General features: G+C 35.5%; 1 long non-coding RNA gene across 2 annotated transcripts; it reads left to right on the top strand.

The window, feature by feature from the left end:
• Window positions 1–5,390: 5,390 nt before the first annotated feature.
• Window positions 5,391–7,487, top strand: LOC149627436 (uncharacterized). 2 transcript variants are annotated; one of them, XR_016374596.1, is made up of 2 exons: window positions 5,391–6,039; window positions 6,125–7,487. It is a non-coding gene; the product is annotated as an uncharacterized LOC149627436 (long non-coding RNA). The 2 variants fall into 2 exon arrangements; XR_016374595.1 differs by having other exon boundaries at window positions 6,120–7,487.
• The last annotated feature ends 14,420 nt before the right edge of the window (window positions 7,488–21,907 follow it).

The raw sequence follows: 21,907 nt of genomic DNA, 5'->3' as shown, positions 1-21,907 counted from the left end.
ACAGTTAACGCGCCTGTTTCTCTCAGATTTCGCATACCCCATCATCCTTGATTTAGCCTTGAATGGTACTAAAAACGAGAAATCAGGTAGACACAACTGCGCATGACACGCCGTTAACGCTTCCACAATTTCCCTCTGCCTTCAAATCTCTCTTAAAACATCTAATATCCCTGGTAAAATACTTATTTATAGCAAATTTTATGATGGCTATAATGTTAAATGCTCTGTTTTAAATTGTCTTCAGACAGTGATTTCCGGAGCTAAAACGTTGTATGGAAATCAAGGAAATTCTAATATTTAATAACACATTTTATCTAAACTACGCGTTTATGGTTGAAAATACAATTTCTATGAAACCTATCAAAGAAAATTGGATTTTTTATGCTTTAAAATCTTTATGGACGAGTTTATATATATTTTCGTGACATAATGATCTAAACTGTTATCACTTATTTTTATTGAAGCTTAAAACTTCCATCCTTAGGCGGTTCATTTCGTATTGATAACTTTTATGTGAAACGAAACTTATTTTTGGAACAGCACAATCTATTGAAAACCATTTTGTTTATAATCTATCTTTGATTCACCATTCAGGGTTTCATTCATGATTGCAATATAAAAAAAGAGTTCGTTAAACTCTTATTATCGACTCACTAAAATCTTCTTTCTAGCACAAAATATATTAAAGCTAGTTGAGATGTTGTCCGTTTCCAAGAGAAATGCTTTTTTTTAATGATCTCAAGGAGTCCTTATAAAAACTAAATATTTTATAAGATTTTTTTGGAAGGGATAACCCACTCATTTCAAGCTTATTTCTTAGCTTTCCCTGTTCAAACGAATGCACAAAACAAAAATGCTTTTAAATCCATAAATCACTATTTTAGAAGATATATTTTTGCACGCAACTCGATAATAATTCTATAGATGGACCGTCGAAAATACGAGCGTCATTCTTATAAAACAGTTTTAGCAGAAGATTTTGATATTGCTCGTAAAACGAATTATCTATTTCAGTCAGGCGGCCGCCAGACACTCCAATGAAAGGAGTCGGTTACGGAACTTTTTTTCGTTATATCAGGGATAGATTTAATTTTAGAAGTAGGAATGGAGAACAGAGTAGTGTTGGCGCGCGTTAAAGTTCCGGACCCTCTTCCCCGGGACGGGGGGTATGAAAGAAGAGGCGGGTCATAGCGACAGAGGTAAAAACGAATTACGTATATTTCGCCGTCCCCGTCAGCAACGTCATCAAAACGTAGTTTAAGTGAGCCAATAAGATTATTTAAACTTTTCGTTACGTGTTGGAGGGAGGGGCTCTATACTATGAGTCGGACTTAAGTAAATATTAACCGTTCTCCATTCCTACTTCCAAAATTAAATCTATCCCTGGTTTATATACAGATTATCGAAAACCAAGCTTGCCTTTTGATAAGTGCTACAATTAAGTTTTCTGGTGCTGCCAATGGTTGCGTGTTACAGTAGCAAGTGCACATTTTAAATAGTCGAATCGCGGAGCGCATGATTTGTTACGAGAGTTTTGTAAATTGTTTTTGAACCTAATATTTGTTAATTTTTAACTCCGAATAAAAATTCACATTAGACTTGATAACTCGCGTGCTTCTGGTGATTAATTAACAAAATATTGTAATAATTGTTAAGTTTCTTTAATATAGTGTAGGAATGTACAAGTGAATTAAGAGACAAACGTTAATTGGTCAAAAAAAATAAAATATCACAATTAATAAAATTAGTGCGTTTTCGTAAATAATTGCTAGTTGTAAGGCATTTAATTCAAAGTTGTAGGCATCTACTAGAGAAGGTAGAAACCAACGTTAGTTGAGAACCAAACTAACCTATTAATAAATTAACAAACAAGTGCGTTTTACCAAATAATTGCTAAAATATGTTAAATACTTGTTCAATTGTAAATAACTTTAATAAATTGTATGTATCAATTTAGAAGCATTATGCTCTTCTCAACGTAAGTAAGTGAAAAACGTCAAGTGAAGAGAAAGATTGCTTTCAGTACACATTTATCTGTTATTTCCACCTAGAAAACTGGCAGTACGCCTCGAGCTGAAGCACTTTGGATTTAGTTAACAACATTACATTTTCGTGCCAAAATCCGGATAATCTGGATATTTTTAATATGAGAAAAGAAAATTTTCAAGATGTAAAAAGCGTTGCAAAGTGACGCTGCTACGCGATTGTCACAATAGCTATCTTCAGTTTACTAAAGTAATCAGATTAATCTTAACTCTCTTAATAGGTGAATATATAAAGTATTTGGTCTTGCTGAACTTGTTGAAAAATATGAAATCGTCATCAAAGTTACGCGTGATTTTGCACGTGACGTGAGTCTGGTGATTTATTGTTAAGCCATGGATATAGATTATAGAATGCACGTGAAAAATTTTTTCACATTATAGCATGAAAACAAATTTCCTCACGCTCATTCTTTCCATGATCTTACGAATTAGAGCGCGAGCTTCATTTCTCCAGTCTAGAAACGTCACTCGTGATGATTTGTTATATTTTTGAATTAGCTCCTCCTACTTTACATATTTACCTATTTCTATTCGAATCACAAATTCATATACGTTAAATATTTTATATTTATTTAAAATTAAATTCAATCAACTGTTCTCAATGCTAATGAACTTTTACCTCTCCGAAGGACGATAACGTCACGGAGAGGTAATACCCTGGACGTGTCTGTCTGTCACCGCGTTCACAGTTGACGAATCGGAGCAAACGTGTGCGTTAGGATTATGAAATACGCTGCGATCGTTTAGGTTTACGAAACATGTCTAGCATCCACCAACAGTTCAAGCAATTGCGGGTTTTCTTAAAATTCATTGTGAATCAATCGCCTTATTTACCTTTAATTTCCAAAAATGGTTAGAGGCATACATTTGAATTCAAACGTCAACAATAGCTATGTTTAAAATTATTTTAGAATGAAGTTTCTTAAAACGATATAACTAGAATTAAGGTAAAGTAATAACGACTAAATTAATTAATATCAATTATATTTTTATAATAATTTAAGAGAAACCTCTTAATTGCGTCTCGACTCGGAGAAGCTTATTTTGTTTTCCCAACTTGTTTCCTTCCAAGTTAATTAAAAATATATTGTGTTCTTTCAATAACAATGTCATTTACTCATTTTTCGAAAAACTGTATAATTAAAATGTGTATATTCAAGGTAGTATACCGTGTTCCAGTTTAATTCTAAAACTTTCAGGAGTTTACAATTTTTGAGCTTTTAATACTCTTTGTGAGATAGAATTGGAATCTGCCTTAGAACTTGCGGAAGATTTCAATCATTCATATTTGATATAAATACGAGAATCAGAATTAGAATCTGGCAAATGGAATATTAGATGTGGCCGGAAGAGTCTTCAGGTTCCATTTAAAAGCTAGCCTGAAAGTTCGCATCATCAGTAGGGTTTCATCAATATAGCAAGTAAAGATGTACGTCCCGTTCTGTTATTGTACAACTTTAATTAAGATTTGAAAAATATACCTCACCCTCTGAAACTAGTGCAGATCATAACATGCAGTAGAGAAAAGGAAAAACTCTCAGTGGTCGTTATATTAGCTCGGCCTGGTTTTGTTTGCTGTCTTGTAGAGCCGTTCATAATAACAAATAGTAGTCCGAGTAATAACAAACATTACTCTGACTAATGTGAGGGTCATTCCGTTTCAAGCAAAGACTGTACCGGCTATGGAATAATGCCCCTCAAATTGTTGGTGCTCCATACAAATGTAAAATTTCTGTAATTATATTTTTCAATACAGTACTTTAGATTCTAAATTTCGCAAAAACCAAAAGCACTATTTGTCGGTGATTTGAGTTTTTAATGTGTAACCACGCTTGCGAGATTTCTAAACTCGCCCCACGTGGCCATAAAAGCCTTGGCTAATACTAAAATTAAACTACTCCCGTTATCGTAGGTTCATTCATACTTTTATTAAACTAAATAATAATAATTAAATGCCGACTTGCATTTAGTACAATTAAAGAATTTAAATAATAATTACTAATCGTGATGAAGTCCAATACCAGGGTCAAGGCCCTACGCTCGAGCGAACTACTACATCTTAGTAGTGGAGAATGACTGCCTTATAATGATAAGCCGTTGACCCTTTTATAGTTAAGGAAAGGTCAAAGGTAACACAGGGTGTTAATCCTCCATGTTAATACTACACCCCTAGAGTAGAAACTCGGGAGGTTACAAATGTAATTTTTTTCCAACCAAAGGCCGTAAGCGCCATGCAGAAACATTATTGGTAAATGACATTGGTGATATCAGAAGGTGATAATTGAAGAGGGTTGACACTCTGTAAACTCTTAATTCTTAACACTTTAGTTATGTAACTTGATTCTTCCCTGGTTCACCATTTTTTTGCTCCCATGCTCATCAAACTTCAGATGGGCATCGCACCGTGGGGTTAATTCTATAAATGTTTGGTACTAAATCCTCAGAAATCAACCTACAGATTAATCAAAAATGCCTTGGTAAAAGCAAGACTTAAAAAAGTATCGATAAGACTGAGGTTATCACTTGAATGAAGGATCAGATATTAATTTTCCTTTTTAATTGAAACTTAAAGGCATGCTTAAGAAAAAACAACGTTCCATTACCGTTTTCCGTTGAAATAGCTTATTTTACTGGTAATCAATTTCAAAAATTTACTTATGTCGGTTTTTCGGGCACAATTCCATTCCCCCAAAACATTTTATCATTACATTAATTACTTTTGAGAGAGTACGTGTATGACCGTGAGTTTTAAAAGGTTCCCCTCATTTGTGCCCGGCATGCTTCGCAGTGGAACATTTTAAAACAATGGCGGAAAATTCAGTTGGGACAGTTAGATTTTTACTAGTGGTTATGCAAAATGATGTAATGTCTAGTGTACTTTAGTCAATCGTCATACTGTTCATTCTCATAGCTCAGGGCATGATTAATACTACTCCCCTATTTCTATCTCTAGTTTCAAACAATGGTTAGAGACTATTCAGTTCCGCAGGTCGCTCATGATGATATTTCAACTACAGTTTATATCAATTCTCCGTGGTCGTACTACTAGCGAGTTAAGCACTAATTTGTTTAGGACATGTCTCGAAAGGGTGCTTGATGTAACATTTTAAAGCAGTGTTCCAATGTGTCGGTAATTTCCCACATCGTTGGAAATTTAGGTTTGGTTTTATTCTCTGTGGGGAAAAGGTAATATTTTTCCGTAATCGATCAAATGTCGGAATTTTCCTGTTAAAGGGTTAATAGTGCCGACTATGCAGTTAAAAGTAGTGCATTTTCGAAAATTTTGCCGGGCTAAATAATTTCAAGCGACATTTTGAAATAAATTCGGTGATTTTAAGTTTGGTACACAGAAAAAAGTGTGTTAATGATTTGAACACATTTTTGTGTTCAAAAATCAGATTTTGGTTTCTTGATATGTTTAAGTGATGAAAAAGTGTAATTTATTGAACACTTCGCTTAATTTTGGCGTTCAACTTCTAATTTTTGTTTCTATTTGGAAAAATTGTAACAGTTGAACACAAAATCTTAACACTTTCACAATGAACGCATTAAAAATTTAGGAACAGCGAACGCGATCATTTGTTTTCATGTTCTGTAAACCTTGTAGTTGAAGGCGTACTTCGTCGAAGCTTATTCGATATATACTCTGTTCCAGCTTTGGTTCTCAGCACACTCTAAGCTAGATCTCTATGTAACGTAGCTTTGTGCGTGCTGACGACTAAAGCTGGAACAGAGTATACACCGAATAAGGTCCCGTCGGAGATAGGAAGTTGCTTATCATATAGCGTGAAAACCTATTTCTTCACGCGCATTCTTTATATCCATGGTTTTTCTTTGTCGCCCAGGAATGAATTTAAACTTGAAGTAATTATACAATTCAATGATTCAGTGGCGTCGCTAGGCCTTTTTTTCGGGGGGGGGGGAGGGGGTAAAGCTCCCTATTCCCCCCCCGCAAATTTCAAACTTAGACCCCTCTAAAATAATCACCAGACTGGTAAGCATATTTTTAAATAATAAATATTTGGAATGCGAATTTAATTTAACTATACGCCTTGAAAACGTTTCTTGGCAAAGCCCAGACGATGAGACGAACTCTCTGACAAAGCAATTTTGCAATTGCATTTACTTATGTTTTGGAAATTTTAATATTCCCTAAAATTCGTCTGCAACCTTTACTGCTGCTAATGTGCTAATAAGAAAACCGATCCCGAAAGTAACAGCACATAAGTTTTGGGCAGGATTTTTAAGCCTTGGCCCTTCAGAATATTAAAGGTGTAATCCTTTTTGTGGGTAAGTTTTAAGTAACTATTACAAGACAAAAATATATTTCAATACTTAATAGTCCTTTTACTAGCAAAATAACTTAAACCTCAGTACAGTAATACCTATTAATTATTAATTACAAGTAAGAAATTCTCGTACATATCTCTCTTGGACTCTAGAATGAGAGAGGTACAGTCGCCGCAATTAAAACCTTTTTTTCTCGCGACGTCTTGTTTCAACAATAAGCCGCAAATCTTTATTAAAACAACAATATACGATAAGTTTTTTTTATCAATTGTATCAGATCAATAATTTGCGGCTTATTGTTGAAACAAGACGTCGCGAGAGAGAAAGTTTTTAATTGCGGCGACTGTACTTAACATGTTCGTACACTCTAAGAAAGGGAAGTGTAATTTAAGAAAACACTTTTTTTACACCTTAAAAACACCCAAAGAGAGTTTCATTACCTTGAGTTTTTGTGGGGCCAATTTAAGGTGTAAATTCGGTGTAAAATAAAACTTTTTAAAACCGTTTTGAAATTAAAAATGGAAAATTATAGTACTGCGGGTTTCTTAAATAAGGTCTTTCATTTTCATTAATGTTTTAATATTAAAGTCAATACAAACAGTAAAAAATTATTGAAAAACTTGATTGTTAAGCATTTTTTAAACATGTTATTCATGAAAGAATATATTTTTATCCTTTAAATAAAATTAACAAAGAAATTCGTAATCAGAGGGTATTGTACTTTTGTAAAACACTGCTAAACGTGTTAGGCGACACTCTGAAACGTGTTAGGTGACACTCTTAAAAGCGTCATGCGACACTCTTGCAGTGGGGTCGCTAAGTCTTTTTGGGGGCTTTAGCGCCCCTAAAATTTCAAAGTTAGCCCCCTTAAAATAATCCGTAAATTCTACTAAAAAATTGCTCGTATCCCCTAAAATTTTGTAGCAATATAGTGTAAAAAATTATTATGATAATTTCGTTCAGTTTCATCTTTGTAGAGATGAATTTCAATATCAAACAGTAGTGGGGACTAAAAGCAAACGGAAACTGAACTTATAAAAGACGAGTGAAATTCTTTCATCCACAATTGTCTCATAGTCACTAACTGATCGGTTCCGTACTCTTTATTAATAAAAGTTTGTAAATCTTTAATATACGAATAATAAACTTAAACCCCCCCACCCCCCCAAATTTCAAACCCTAGCAACGCTACTGCACTCTTGAAAGTGTTAAGCGATACTCTTAAAAGTATTGTGCGACACAAAAAAACGAGACTATGTTAGTAGGGCGACTACAGACGCCAACTTTTGTGACATGTCTTATCTTTATTTTGAGAATCATTAGAGTAGAAAATGAAATTTTTTTTAAATATTGTAGAGTAGATTAGGTCAAACGCGTTTCTGGTGCTCGAAAAATTCTTAGTGAAAAGAGATTATTAAATTTAACAAGAACGTTTATATCTACTGCTTGGATATTATGGCCTCCAAAACCAACTTAATACCCGATGAAATTATAGTAATTTAAAACTTTCTGCCTTTTTCAGAGGCTATTAAGTCGGTAAAAATTACCAACTTTTATGCAGTTTCACACTGAATGCTAGCTAGAACTAGCATTCAGGGCCGGATTAAGCAATTTTGCACCGGGGGCCGCCCCCTTTAGTCGGAAAAAACAGAACAGCAAATGTCCCTAAGAGGGAATAGTTGAACTCTATGCGCCCCCAACAAGACTTGCGCCCGGGGGCCAGTGCCCCCTCGCCCCCCTCTTAATCCGGCCCTGCAAGCATTGCTTAAAGCGGTATAGTTCTGCATGTAAGAACTTTCCTCTTAATTTAACTCAAAGTGGAACCTTGCTGTGAATATAGCACTGATTGCTAATAAATCACCCACTCTTTAAGGTGTTATGAGACACTCTGAAAGGTGATATGCGACACTTTGAAAGGTGTTATGCGACACTCTGAAAGGTGTTATGCGACACTCTGAAAGGTGCTATGCCGCACCCTTTAAAGAATTGCACAACACTCATGTGAGAGTAAAAATTAAGTTTTAGTTCGATATAAGAGTTAAAAAGGTGTTAAACTGCACCTCTGTTGCACCATTTTATAGCACCAATTGCTCCATAAGTGTTATTAAACCCTTTCAGGGGTGTAAATGAACACCTGTAATGATGTCAAATTTGGCCCCAAACTACTTTTAAAGGTGTTAAAACGCGCCCCATTTTCTTAGAGTGTATGCTTAACACGTAAAAGACGTTCAAAACCGAAACAAAAATCGTCTTGAACACATTAGAAAGTGAACATATTTTCACTTGAACATGTGCTCATTTTTGAACATGTATAGTAGAAAGAGTCGCATGAAGGTGTTCAGGGATTGTGTTCAGCTCCTGAACACATTTTCTGCATAATTAACATGTTCAGAGGCAGAACACTTAAATAAAAACACGTTCAAAATCAAACACAAAATGGCTTGAATGCATTAGAAAAAAGAACAGATTTCTATTTGAACATGTTCTCATTTTTGAACATGTATAGGAGAGTGTTGCATGAAGATGTTCAGGGATTGTGTTCAATTTCCTAACACATTTTTTTCTGTGTACTGAAAAAAAATCATACTTTGAGAATTTTAAAGCTTTAAAGCATTTTGGCGCATTTGTACATATTGTCAAAGCCATGCGGAGTGATATTCCATATTAATCTTAGTAGGGTAAATAGTCCAGATAAATATGACTGGAAAAAAAGGGGTGTGGGAAATGTGGGAAAATCCACTTTCTAACATTGGCAACACTGATTTAAAGGTTTTGGTCACGGCTAAAGAGACCGCTATTTCAGTTTTTTATTGTTTTTAAGCTTATTTTGACACGTTATCTCTCAAAAGTAATTAATGAAATGATAAAATGTTTTGGGGGAATGGAATTGTGCCCGAAAACCCGAGATAAGTAAATTTTTGAAATTGATTACCTGTAAACAGATTCGTCATGACGTGGGACAAAAAATCACAAGTGCGCATTGGCAAATACATAAGCGCTAATGCAGTAATGATGAAAGAAATATTTATCGTGTATTTGATTTGGTTTACTAACCTTGTTCTGATGTTGGAAAGAATAATTTTTCATTTACCAAGCTTGGTAGTACACTCCTCTCGAAGAAAATAATTATACTTCTGCTGATATGCGACAAATTAGAGCTCGGTATTATTTTTCAATCATCTATGTCATACTCTCTGTATCTCTACTCGAAAGTTATCGAGTGGTACGTTAAATCGTATTTAAATAAGATGGGCTATTTGCCGCTATTAGTTTGACCTGGTGTGTAGAAAAAGAGGTTTCCTTCTTTTTTTTAATAGTACTTCTCAGAACAACCTCCAGGTGGCACTGTACATAGACAACTTTTTTGTTTGTTTCCTAATTTTTAAATTTGATTTTTTCCTTCACCGAAATTCGAACCGCGGTCCCGCATATCCTACGCCCGATACTATACTGCCTCACCTACAAACTCATGTTGGGAAAAAGTTGATGATATGAAAGGAGTGTTTCTAGAACGCGATTTTTACCCAACCTAAAAAATAGGGCGAAAAAAAATAGGAGCGGGCCAGAATTCTGTGACGAGTGTACCCATAGGTCTATCGGTATGTTTTTAACTACATTGTATCGGCGAGACGGTATCGTTCCTTTAAACCGAATTCCCAATGGACCGAAATCCCATTTGACCGAATATCCCGCAATGATTTTAGATTTCCAGCCCAATGGCTATATTCCCGATGGACCGAAATCCCAATCGTCCGAATATGCCCCTAAAAAATACATGAAAATAACTTGAAGCACTGTAGCCGTCAGCGATTCGGTGGTGTAGTGGAACCGAGGTTGGACTGCGAAGCGATAGGTTGTTGGTTCGAATCTCCGAAAGATATGTTAATAATATTAAAAGTAAATGTTTCGTGATACTAATTAAAACGCTCACTTTCAAGGCAAGAGATATATAGAATTAATAAACAAATTGTGCTTAAAATGAAGTACAGTCTTAGCCCTTAAGTTTTAAATTAAAATTTTAATATTTTGGTTTCAGGTGGGTTAGGTTAGGTTAGGTTAGGTTAGGTTGGGTTAGGTTAGGTTAGGTTAGGTTTGATTTGGTTTGGTTCCAATAATTCTTTGACACCTTTTCCAAAATATGCTCCTTTTAATTAGCTACCACCTTTTCCAAAATATTCTCCCTTTAAATAGCTACCACCTTTTCCAAAACATTCTCCTATTAATTAGCTGCCACCTTTTCCAAAATAATGGTTCCAATAATTCATTGCCACCTTTTCCAAAATATTCTCCTATTAATTAGCTGCAACCTTTTCCAAAACATTCTCCTACTAATTAGCTGCCACATTTTCCAATATATTCTCCTTTTAATAAGCTACCACCTTTTCCAAAATATTCTCCTTTTAATTAGCTACCACCTTTTCCAAAACATTCTCCTATTAAATTGCTGCCACCTTTTCCTAAATATTCTCCTATTAATTAGCTGCAACCTTTTCCAAAACATTCTACTACTAATTAGCTGCCACATTTTCCAAAATATTCTCCTTTTAATTAGCTACCACCTTTTCTAAAATATTCTCCTTTTAATTAGCTACCACCTTTTCTAAAATATTCTTCTATTAATTAGCTGCCGCCTTTTCCAAAACATTTTCCTATTAATTAAAAATATATTTAATGCAAAACCACACAGTATGTCTTCTTCCAGTTCAATAGAATTTCGGTCCAATGGGACTATAATAAAATCGCACCTTTTGGCTACGTTCGGTCGAATGGGACACCACAAAAAAGGCCGTTCTGTCGAATGGGAATTCGGTTCAATGGGACCAAAGCGATGAGACACCAGAATAATAATATTAGAAATAATGGGAAAATAGAAGTAACGTTGGAAACTTGTGATTCAAGTTGCATTGCAACCAAAGAAAAACTATACCCCCTCACCGGTACACGAAGGGAAATTTCACTACACGTAAAACTGTAGTAGAGATAACTTGAATACGTGAACGATGTGGCTTAATTATGGGCTAGACCGTCTTGTTTTGTTAGAAATCGGTTAATTACTGATTTGCGGATAATGGATTGATAATGCTGAGCTCTACAACAAACTGAGGCTGCGTTCAGTAACCGGCATCAAAAACATCGATGACTAAAAGATGACATCGATGTCTTACTGAACGGTTTTTCACATCAGAAAAATCAGCTGTGAGAGGACGTTTTTTGATGAGCATCAGAGACGTAAATTTCAACAATGTGCGCCGTGACTCAAAAAATGGAGAGAACTACATCCCAATCTCCTGCAATTTTAAATAATGAAGAATTGACAAATATTATCCTATGGATAATAAAACTAAAAAGCAATATATTATTTCAGTAAAAAAGGATTATGACAGAGCTTTAAGAGGTAGACGTTTTGATTTAATTTTTGAGTTGAAGTACAATATCTCTGTAAATATTTCGGTTTTATTATTCAAGCCTCTGCCCTAACGTTATCATAATATCGTCGCCATTTTGAAAAGCATCGATTACACAAAATTGTGCCGTTCAACAACTGCAACGTCATCATGACGTCAAAAGAACACCGATTTCATTTTCCCAAACATCGATGTTTTTCCTGATGAGTGTTAAGGCTCTTTCAGACGATCCAACTTTTTGACTCAGCTCGATGAGTCAAAAATCTGTATCAACTTGCCCAACTTTTGAAGGGAACAGTGAAATAAATCCTTCCTATTCACACGACTAAACTTTTACCGCCAAATGGAACTTTTTAGCGCCACCTACTTTGGCACTTACAAAATAGCCCGCGAAAAAGGCTTTTTTTGTAATTCAGTTTGATTGGCTGGAGAAATGAACTTTAAAAGTTTTTTTCCTAGCCAACGTTTTTGGTGACTCAACTCATCCAGCGTCTATTCACACGATCCAACTAGTTGATTCAACTCGCGGGTTGACCCATCAAGCTGAGTCAAAAGGTTGGATCGTCTGAAAGAGCCTTTACTGAACGCAGCCTGATACGTAAAGGCTGTATTTCATAATTATTCAGTGTCCAATCCTGGGTTAAGAAGAATAAAGACGCTTTTGAACTATTTTACCACTGGAAAACTACAAGATGGGAAGACCGTATCAGTACCTTACAATCTTGCTACTTCTTTATCATAAATAAGATACTAATGTTACACGATGTACAGTACATGATATTGTTTCCAAAATCAAGAAATATCTACTTTGGCCGAACATACGATGCTAATGCACGAAAAGGGCAGTTAGTGTTGACCTCCTCTTTCTTTGGGAAGACCATTATTCGCGGCACGTTTTGGTCAGTAATAGGGCAACGTCGGCTAATATAAGAAAGAACTCCGAAGACCGTATTTCCTGTAATGGACAGACACTGGGGTTATATAGGAGACGACCGCCATCCATTCTAGAAACGGTGAAAATCCAGGAAAAACCGAGGGTTGCTCTATCGTATTAGATGATAAAGAGTGGATCAAAAGTCTGTCTTCCAAATCCTACTATCAAAGAAAAAAAGCTAGCATCCCGCCATAGCCAAAGAAGATTATCATTATCTCCTATAGTTAGGCCTAAATCTCATTTCAGAAATGATAAACCAATAGCTGCGTACGGTTTCGCCTTATAAATATTTTATAGTATTTTAATGTTTAAATTATTTAAGAAGATGGCACTATCGTGTTAAGTATCGGTGTCGCCCATCCTTAAGACATTGTATACCACCTAGGATTTCCATTGTGTCCAAGAATACCTATTTTATTGAATTCAAAATATATGGTGTAGAAGGCTAACAACAACCGAAGTTCATAATTTCCAGCTTCTAGGCGTATAGCAAGTGAACAAATATAAAAAGATTGTCGTATCTAGTTTCCGATATATCAATTGATCCTGTAATCTCAAATGAATTTACTTACTGTGTATATACACATAAAATTGCAAAATGCATCAAAAGTAATAAAAGAAACCTCCTGTTGAAACTTAAAAGCATGCTTAAGAAAAGCAACGTTTCATTATTGTTTTCTGTTAAAATAACTTATTTTACTGGTAATAAATTTTCAAAATTTACCTATCCCGGCTTTTCGACCACAATTCCATTCCGCGAAAACATTTTATCATTACATTAATTACTTTTGAAAGATAACGTGTCAAAAAAAGCTATAACACAATAAAAAACTGTAATAGCGGTCTGTTTAGCCATGACCTAAACCTTTTAAACGTTACAAGCACCATATAACCCTTTCAAGACTAACAGGACCTGAGCAAACTATAGCTTAACCTGCTACTAGTACGACCAGGGAGAATTGACGTAAACTGGAGTTGAAATATCATCCAGTGTACCTTGTGACGTCTCTACAGAAGGCTATTGTGAAGTGCTGCTACTTAGCCCCATTGTATTTCTATGAGAACTACCGTCTATTTTTAAGACAGAGGGAACATCCTTTTCGATTCTATACAATATTCTATTGAACTAAATATTTAAAATATTGGTCCGTATTACCAAAAATACGAAATCATTCAGAAATAATGATTGATAGTGTAACGGTAACAAAGCGTTTAAAATACCATGATCATATTATGGTATTCTGTAAATGGGAAAATTTCAGCGGTGTACGCTAAATTATAGTACTTTACGGACGGTACGTGAGCAACTAGCGTCTCTATTTCCCGCGCTAATGTTACAAATAGGCTACACCGCTGGCATTAAGGTTATGCGAAATGAAACGACGGTAGATATTTTTGTTAAATGTCCCAGGTTTATCTTCCCTTAATCGAAATATATATATAAAAAACTCTGGTTGTATTTACCGGTAAGCAAAGGTTCTTGTATAGCTTTAGTTGAGAGGTCTAGCCCGAGCAGGCTCGTTAAATAGCGATAATGCATCTGACATATGTGAAAGGGCCTCCTTACATTCCATCCGGCAAGCCGCTCTCTTCTTCCGCCACTATTCTATACATTTTCCTAGGCACGTATTCCAACGCTACGTAAAAAAATCATGAAAAAAAATGTAGCAAAAGCCGCCGAGGAGGCAGAAGGGAATCCTAACTCTTAGTTAAAAGGAGAAAGATGTCGAGAAAAGCACGCGGCGATGATGAGTTTGCTGTTGGGATAACTCTTTTTGTCTCTTTTCCACGTGCCATTTTGCCTTATTTTGGGGTACTCTAGCATTTCTACGTGGAAGGCAAGCGCCATTAGCGAAAACGACTACTAGTAGTCGACCGCTAGCATAATGGGGCTTGACTTTCAGCGAAAGGTTACACCTATAGGCTTGCCTTATCAACGGCCTCATAAATGAATATCCATAAGTCTCAATGCCAGCTTAGAGAAACATAAATCTTGGGATTTTGTACGTGATAAAAAATAAGCTGTCCACATACATATGCCTAGTACGGCGAAAAAATAAGAGCCATATAGTTTATGGGTAAACGAGTACAGGTAGATGATTTTTCACATATTTAATAATACCAAATCTAGCTCTGCGAGTCTGTAATTTACCGTTCATAAATTACCGCTTTACATCTACCATAATTTTAGAACGGTAATTTACCGGTAAATTAAAACATAAAATACCTTAACTTACGGTAATTTTTGTAATTTCAAAATTTTAATCGGTAATTTACCGGTAATTTTTCGGTAATTTACCCAGTAAATGTGAAATTACCGTAATTTTTAAAAATTACTACAGTAAACTACCATTTTTAAAAATTACGGTAATTTCACATCTCTAACCAAAACGATCACCACGTTTAGACGGGAGTACGCATAAGAACATGCGCGATGGTTTACGTTTTTTGTGCTGTCAACCGGTCGTACGAATATTTAGGCGCCTGTGTAATATGGATACTTTGAGTAATGTGTATGGTCAGGAGCATATTTTCCTTCTATGGTTGTGCGTAACATGAGTACAACGACACATCTTCAGTACACGTCTTCCGCCTCTATAAATTTATTACCATCGAGAAAGAGTTCACCTGCCTTTTTGCTAGTGTTGAGATTTATATTTGGGTATACTCCCTCGTCGATAAAGGCGGAAACACGGCTCAAGACGAAACTGCTTCCGGCCAAAAAATATTCTCGCCGAAATTACGGTTTTTTCCATGCTCTCAACTTGAGTAATGCAATTAAAAATTTTGAAAGGGAGAGCAGGAACTCATACAACTCGTAAGAACGTTCAATGTTTGAATTGACTTGTAGTGCCATGATCTCCGGTTTCCTCATACTATTCCTGGATCCGTTTCTCGGCGGATATTGGCAGAAACATGGCTCAAGAAGAAACTGCTTGTGGTACAGGTTTTCTCTGTACTATTTTCGGTTCTCTCCAAATTGGGAAAGTTTTTTTTTGACTCTACATTAAAAGTATTAGTTCATGGAACTACGGATTTTGGATGGTTTCCTGAAGGGCAATCGAGTTTTCCGCATCCTTGCAGTGGAGTCATTAAAAAATTAAAGCCGTTTTTACTCAAAGTCGTGTAGACTTAATGCATCATAAGATGTAAACTTATGTTGCTCTTTAAACGTACCCAAGCCAGAAGCCCGGGTCAATGAGTTATCTCGACTCTCTTTTGAGGCTAACCGCGCTGGTGCTTCGGTTATGAGTAAATCAAAGGTATACGGAGTAAGGTACGTGGTGTAGTACAGGAGAAGATTCAAAGGAAAAAGCTTCGTTTTTTCTCTAGGCGAAAAGTAAAAGATCTTTACGTATGATAGGTTTCATTTAGAAGATTTCGGTATCCATTGGGAACCCAAAAAAACTTTCCTATCATCTTGCTAAAGAGTACTTTACTTATGTACTTTACAGACTATTACCTTTATCTTAAAGTGGAAATGCAACGTGAAATTTCCTTCAAGTAAATATGAAGAGAATATTTTTTTGAAATTGCGACATATCGTAAGCGTCATATTAAAATGACTTTTATTTCGTCATGCATTATTTTAAGTTTTTTTTCTTCCAAAAACTTGAATTGAAACAATTTTTATATTTGTTTTTTTCCTTTACGACAAAATGTTTTCATGAATAGGAGTTTATAGCCACTTCTAAGAGCGTCACATGAAACATTTTGGTGTAACAAATAATGCCATTTCTGTCTATGACTCAAAATTTAGAAGTTAGTCCGAAAATCTCACGACACAGCTTTGGGTAACACTTATGTAATTAATTTTTCGATTTTAAAGGAATAGTGGCGTTGTTTAAAAATTATCTCAAATCTAAAGAAAACCTTGCTTTTTTGAGAGTTTAAACTCTGGGGGGGGGCATAGCAAATTTGCGGAGAAGATTTTTGGCGGGTTTTTCTCCTTGCTACGTCACGCACGGCATCTCGCGGAAAAGCCAAGCGCGAACGCACGAGACTCCCAAGTCTACTTATGCCGCGCGAATCTGAATAAAATAGGCTTAACGCGGCGACACTACACTAACAGGCGTCACGTGAGCGATATCTAGAGAGACAATTTCTCCTTACTACGTCATCAAACGAAACAAAATTTTAACTAGGCCTTTTCCAAACAAAACAATTTTATAAATTGCTACGAAACCAAATACATAAGTAAACATCACAATAAACTAGATTTTTCAATGATTTTTTTCGCATTTTAAGTTTGTGGATGACGAAAATTATGGCACTAACACTTTAAGTTTCTTCAACGAGTACTCCATTGAGGTTTGTTTGCCACCTGTCCTTGAGGTTTGAACTGAAGAAATATTGCATGTTGCATTTCCACTTAGAAGAAGAGTCCTCTTTAATAACTTGGATGTTTTTCCTTCAGTGATTTCCGGAGCTAAACGACTATATACTTTAGGTTAAGAAGGTAATAAGGATTTTTCAGTTATTTTAGCTTCTGATTCCCCGACATCTCTTTAAATAAATATATATCTTGGCTCGGTGAGATACTCCATACCGTAATGCGTCATTACCCGGCCGATGTCAGAAGAAAAATATCAAATATTTAGGGGAGGCCAATGTTACGAAGAGATGGGTTTTACAATATGTAAACATATGTTTAGCCAAATTCACAAATACCAAACTATTAAGTGGTTTTAGAGTTTTAGCAAACAAGTTTCATATTCTGGGGCTTGATCACGTTATTTATGCCAGATTTCTATAACTGGCTACATTTTTCATAGTGGTCCGATGAAAAAATAAAAAAAAATATGTGTAGCTGCAATTTTGGAGAACGAAAGTTTGTATTCTGAAGTAGCGCTAACATGAATGTTCGTAAAATTTACTCAAAATACTTGAGTTTTTGTAGGTCCAAATCGTTAGACATCACCTGGTTATAGCCCCATGAACTCTTCATTTAAAATATAAAAATTTTGCGCTTTGATGCAACTAACGGTCTAGCCTTTGCGTATGGATTTTGAAAGATGGATTTCAATTGCGGTTTTGATTTTCCTTGAACATTATTTGCTATTTTGCTGCAGCTTTTTCGGCGTTTAATAGTCTAATTTTTTACTTCCATTTGATGGAAAACTTCGAAGACACCCTTAAAGTAGTTAAAACCTTTACTCGCACTTTGAAAACCGGTTATGGTATGACAACGGTGCATTATTCATACCACAGAGCTTTATTTAGACAAGTATTGGTCATCGTTGAAGCTAACGCTAGACGCGAGACTTATTTTTGCATTTTCTTTAGAGATGCCTACTGTTAACGATGCCAAAAACGAACAACAATGCTCTTATCTCTCTCTTATTAAGATTTAGAAGTTAAAATGAGCTTAATAATAATAATATTAATAAACTAAGCTTTTTCTATGAAGGGATTTCCACACTTAGCCTGTGGCTTATTTACAGGTGGGTCCCTTTACATTGCATAGAGGGGTGGTGGCTAGCCCCTATGCCACAGCTAACCTACAGCGCCCTATACTAACTATTACCGTCAACCTCGGCAAGTTTTGATGGAAAGGAGAAACCGCGTTAGACCACGGAGGAAAACTCCTTTTAACAAGTGGGGAGAAAACTTGCAAACTCTACGCAGAAGGATTTGTTTCCAGATTTTCCGGAATCGAACCCGGGATCCTCTTGCTGCGAGGCGAAAGCGCTAGCCGCTACGCCACCCCACCTTAAAACTGTTTTTTTTCGGTTCAAAATCAAATAGTATCTTCTATTTCTCTCAAACGTATCTTAAAGTGCACTTTCTATTAAAACAGTAGTATAATTGTAGTCAATCGAAATATTCACATGGTTATTTTGACATACATCACCAATTTTCTAGAAGACTGAACATAAACAACTTAAAACTGTCGTATAATTCAAATACTTCATAGTAATGTTTTTCCAGCATAATATCTTAGAATTTTTAATTCCGTTTTCTTTCCTTGCTAAATCACAACACATTTAAAAACTCGAAATCTCTAAATAGTTTCGATAAACTCAGAAGAATGCGATTCTCGAGAGGTTAAAATATTGTAAGAGGTAGTGACAGAAAGAGTGGGAGATATTTGGAAAGAGAATCGTAACAGCCCCCAAAACATTGTTGAGACTGAGAATCCGGTCATAAACTCGTAACAGATTCAACCTGTGTTACCGTATCAGGTGCGCACCATTACCTTTGGGATCATTTGAAAAGTTCAACCTTTTTTTCGGACAGCAAAGAGTATTTTCTACCGATTTAAGACGGTGAGAAAAAAAGGAGTGAGCGAAGTAGGACGTCGTCGAGCGGCGACCTATAAAGAAGGCTATGATATGTTCGTCGTAAAACGAGTCCGAGACGTTCTTGGACGTCAAGCCTTTTATTCGCGCTCTTAGATTCGTATGGACAGAGTGTGATAAGAGTTTACCAAGGAGGCTCGCCATTCTTCAGGGATTACCCCTTTATCCCGCGTGAGTGAGGTGGAAACTCAGTTTCATCGAAACTCTCGTTTCACTTTTATTTGACTCAGCCAAGGATAGAAAATCGGGTGGCTCGCTTTACGAGGAAAGAAATATATTCCACCATTTTCTTTTCTTTCCAAGCTCAAGAGGCGGTAAAATTCGTCAACGTCTTCCCCGCACCGGCCTTTTACTAAAACGTGGGACGCCACGTGAAAAGCTTTGAACTTGTTTATCTTCCCCTTATGAAATCTCCAGTATACTGTTAAAAAAAATGGAACTGTTTGAAACCTTTAGAGGTGTTTCCTAATGCATCCCCAAGAGCACCTCTATTGGTGTTTAAAAGCACCATTCGAGAGGATGTCAATACACACCTTTCAAAACGGTGCGAAATAATACCTTCTCCGAAGGTGCTTTTTAAATCCTGTTAGGTGTTTTAATCGCTTTGAATAGAGGTGTATATTAATACCAGAAAAAGTGTTTTTTGAGACTAATTTGGTGTTTTTAAATTCCAATGACGTTGGTGCTTTTTAATGTCTGTTAGGTTTAAAACAAAACCCTTAATAGAGGTTTATAATTATACCAGAAAGGTGTCTATAGACTCTGTAAAAGGTGTTTTTTGAAATTTATTTTTTCAAAACACTTGAGTTACCATAGATTAGTCGCTCAAAATCTGCTGGATCAGTGGATTAAGGGTAAACGTTTTTTCTGCTGTAAGCCTTATTCAACTGTGTAAGAATTGATATGCGTGTGAAATGGTTACGTTTAACCTTTACTGTATATCCTCAATAGTTCTATTTAAGGACCTGATTCAAATGTGTATTTAATTTTCGGCTCACTGTGAACCGTCAAGACCTTCTCAAAGACACAAGAATTCAAGGAACCAATCCAAACAACGCTTACCAAACTATTTAAAAGTAACATTCAGTGTAACTAGGAAAGTTTAATTTCATGTTTACACTGTATATTAATGTAGTAAAGCTGAATTAAAATGTAAACACCAAATTTGATATATTAATATAAAAGATCTTCTTGGAAGTTTGAAATGAAACAGAGCTTTATAGCTACAAAACAACATAAAGAATCGTAATGCCGAAACATACTTAACAAATTTTCATTTAATATTCTACAATAAGAAAATGTTATGGTTTTGTGAGAGATAATTTTATTTTACTCGCTTTATATTAACTTTGATATGCGTATAGTGTTTCGATTCAGATGCAATCTTCATTACTCGTTCTGTATAAACTTTCACTTGTGTCGTTCCGAAGAAAGAAGATTATCTTAAATAATTAAATAAATATAAATGATATTAATTTTTTTAATCGTCAGTATTTTACCTTAATTCTAGTTAAGTGGTTTAAAGAAGCGTTATTCTTAAAATGATTTTAAATATAGCTATTGTTGACGTTTGACTTCTAGCTTAAACCGTTTTCACAAATTTTGGAAATTTAGGGTATATAAGGCGATTGATTGACAAATGGTAGGAATAAGCGCAATTGCGTGAACCTTTGGTCGAAGCCCTGCCATTGGGAGGCTGGTCGTTTCTCTTAACTTAAGCCGTTCGCGCGTACATCTTAATCCCAACGATGATAATGGAGTAGAAGCTAATGTTTCAGATTGGCGTGTATGTGGTATACACAGATGGTGTTGTCAGAAGCCAATAAGTACAGATAAACGTGTATTTCGTATATACCATTAGAAAAACAAGTGTGGAAATTGCGTAATGAAGTAGAATTTTTACCTCTCCGAGTGACGATGACGTCACGGAGAGGTATTGCACTGGACGTGTCTGTGTGTCTGTCTAGCACCGTGTTCGCAGTTGGCAAATCGAAGCAAACGTGTTCGCAATTTCCGGACCGCGTTCGCAGTATACAGAAATTCGAAAAATGTTACTTCGTTGCTATATCCGAATTATTTAACGTCAATAATTAACTATCCGTTACACCTTCATCTACTGTCTAACCACCAATTGTTTCACCCAATCCCAAACGGTATTTAATGGCTTCTAACATCAATACCATGCAATAGTCTTTCGTGTACACCACATACGCCACACGCGGCTAGGGTTACGAGAAACGTCTAGCCTCCCAATGGCAGAGCTTCCACCAAAGGTTCACGCAATTGCGCATTTCTTATCTCTTAATGTGAATGAATCACTTTATATACCCAAAATTTACAAAAGTTCTGATATAGGTGTTTCCTAGAAGTATAACTTTATAGATAGCTATGTTTAAAATTATTTTAGGAATTAAATTTCTTAAACCTACCTAATTATAATTAACGTAAAATACTGATAATTAAAATAATTCATAGCATTTATATTTATTTAATTATTTAAGATAAACTTCTTTCTTTGGAATGACAAAAAAGAGAGTTTATATAGAACGAGTTATGAAGATTGCATCTGAATCGAGACACAACACGCATATCAAAGTTAATATAAAGCGAGTAGGATGATAAGATCTCTTCCAAAATGATAACATTTTCTTTTTGCAGAATATTAAATGGAAGTATTTTAAATATTTTTCGGCATTACGATTCTTTTAGTAGTTGTGTAGCTATAAAGCTTTGTTTCATCTTAGACACACAGATACGTCCAGTGTAATACCTCTCCGTGACGTCATAGTCACTCGGAGAGATACCTGTGTCAAGGGGAAATTCAAGTGATAATTTTACGAATTACTCTAATTCCAAGACATTCCAGCATATTGAACTCTTCGAGAGTTATTTTCAAATGATTGAAAAATCAAAATAAGTATAAATTCCTTC

This window comes from Phalangium opilio, unplaced genomic scaffold, assembly GCF_054372755.1.
Source record: "Phalangium opilio isolate 3A_F unplaced genomic scaffold, DU_Popi_V2 ptg000105l_1, whole genome shotgun sequence".
NCBI lineage: Eukaryota > Metazoa > Arthropoda > Arachnida > Opiliones > Phalangiidae > Phalangium > Phalangium opilio.
Note: the sequence above shows the minus strand (reverse complement) of the source record. Positions and strands in the feature narration are given on the sequence as shown.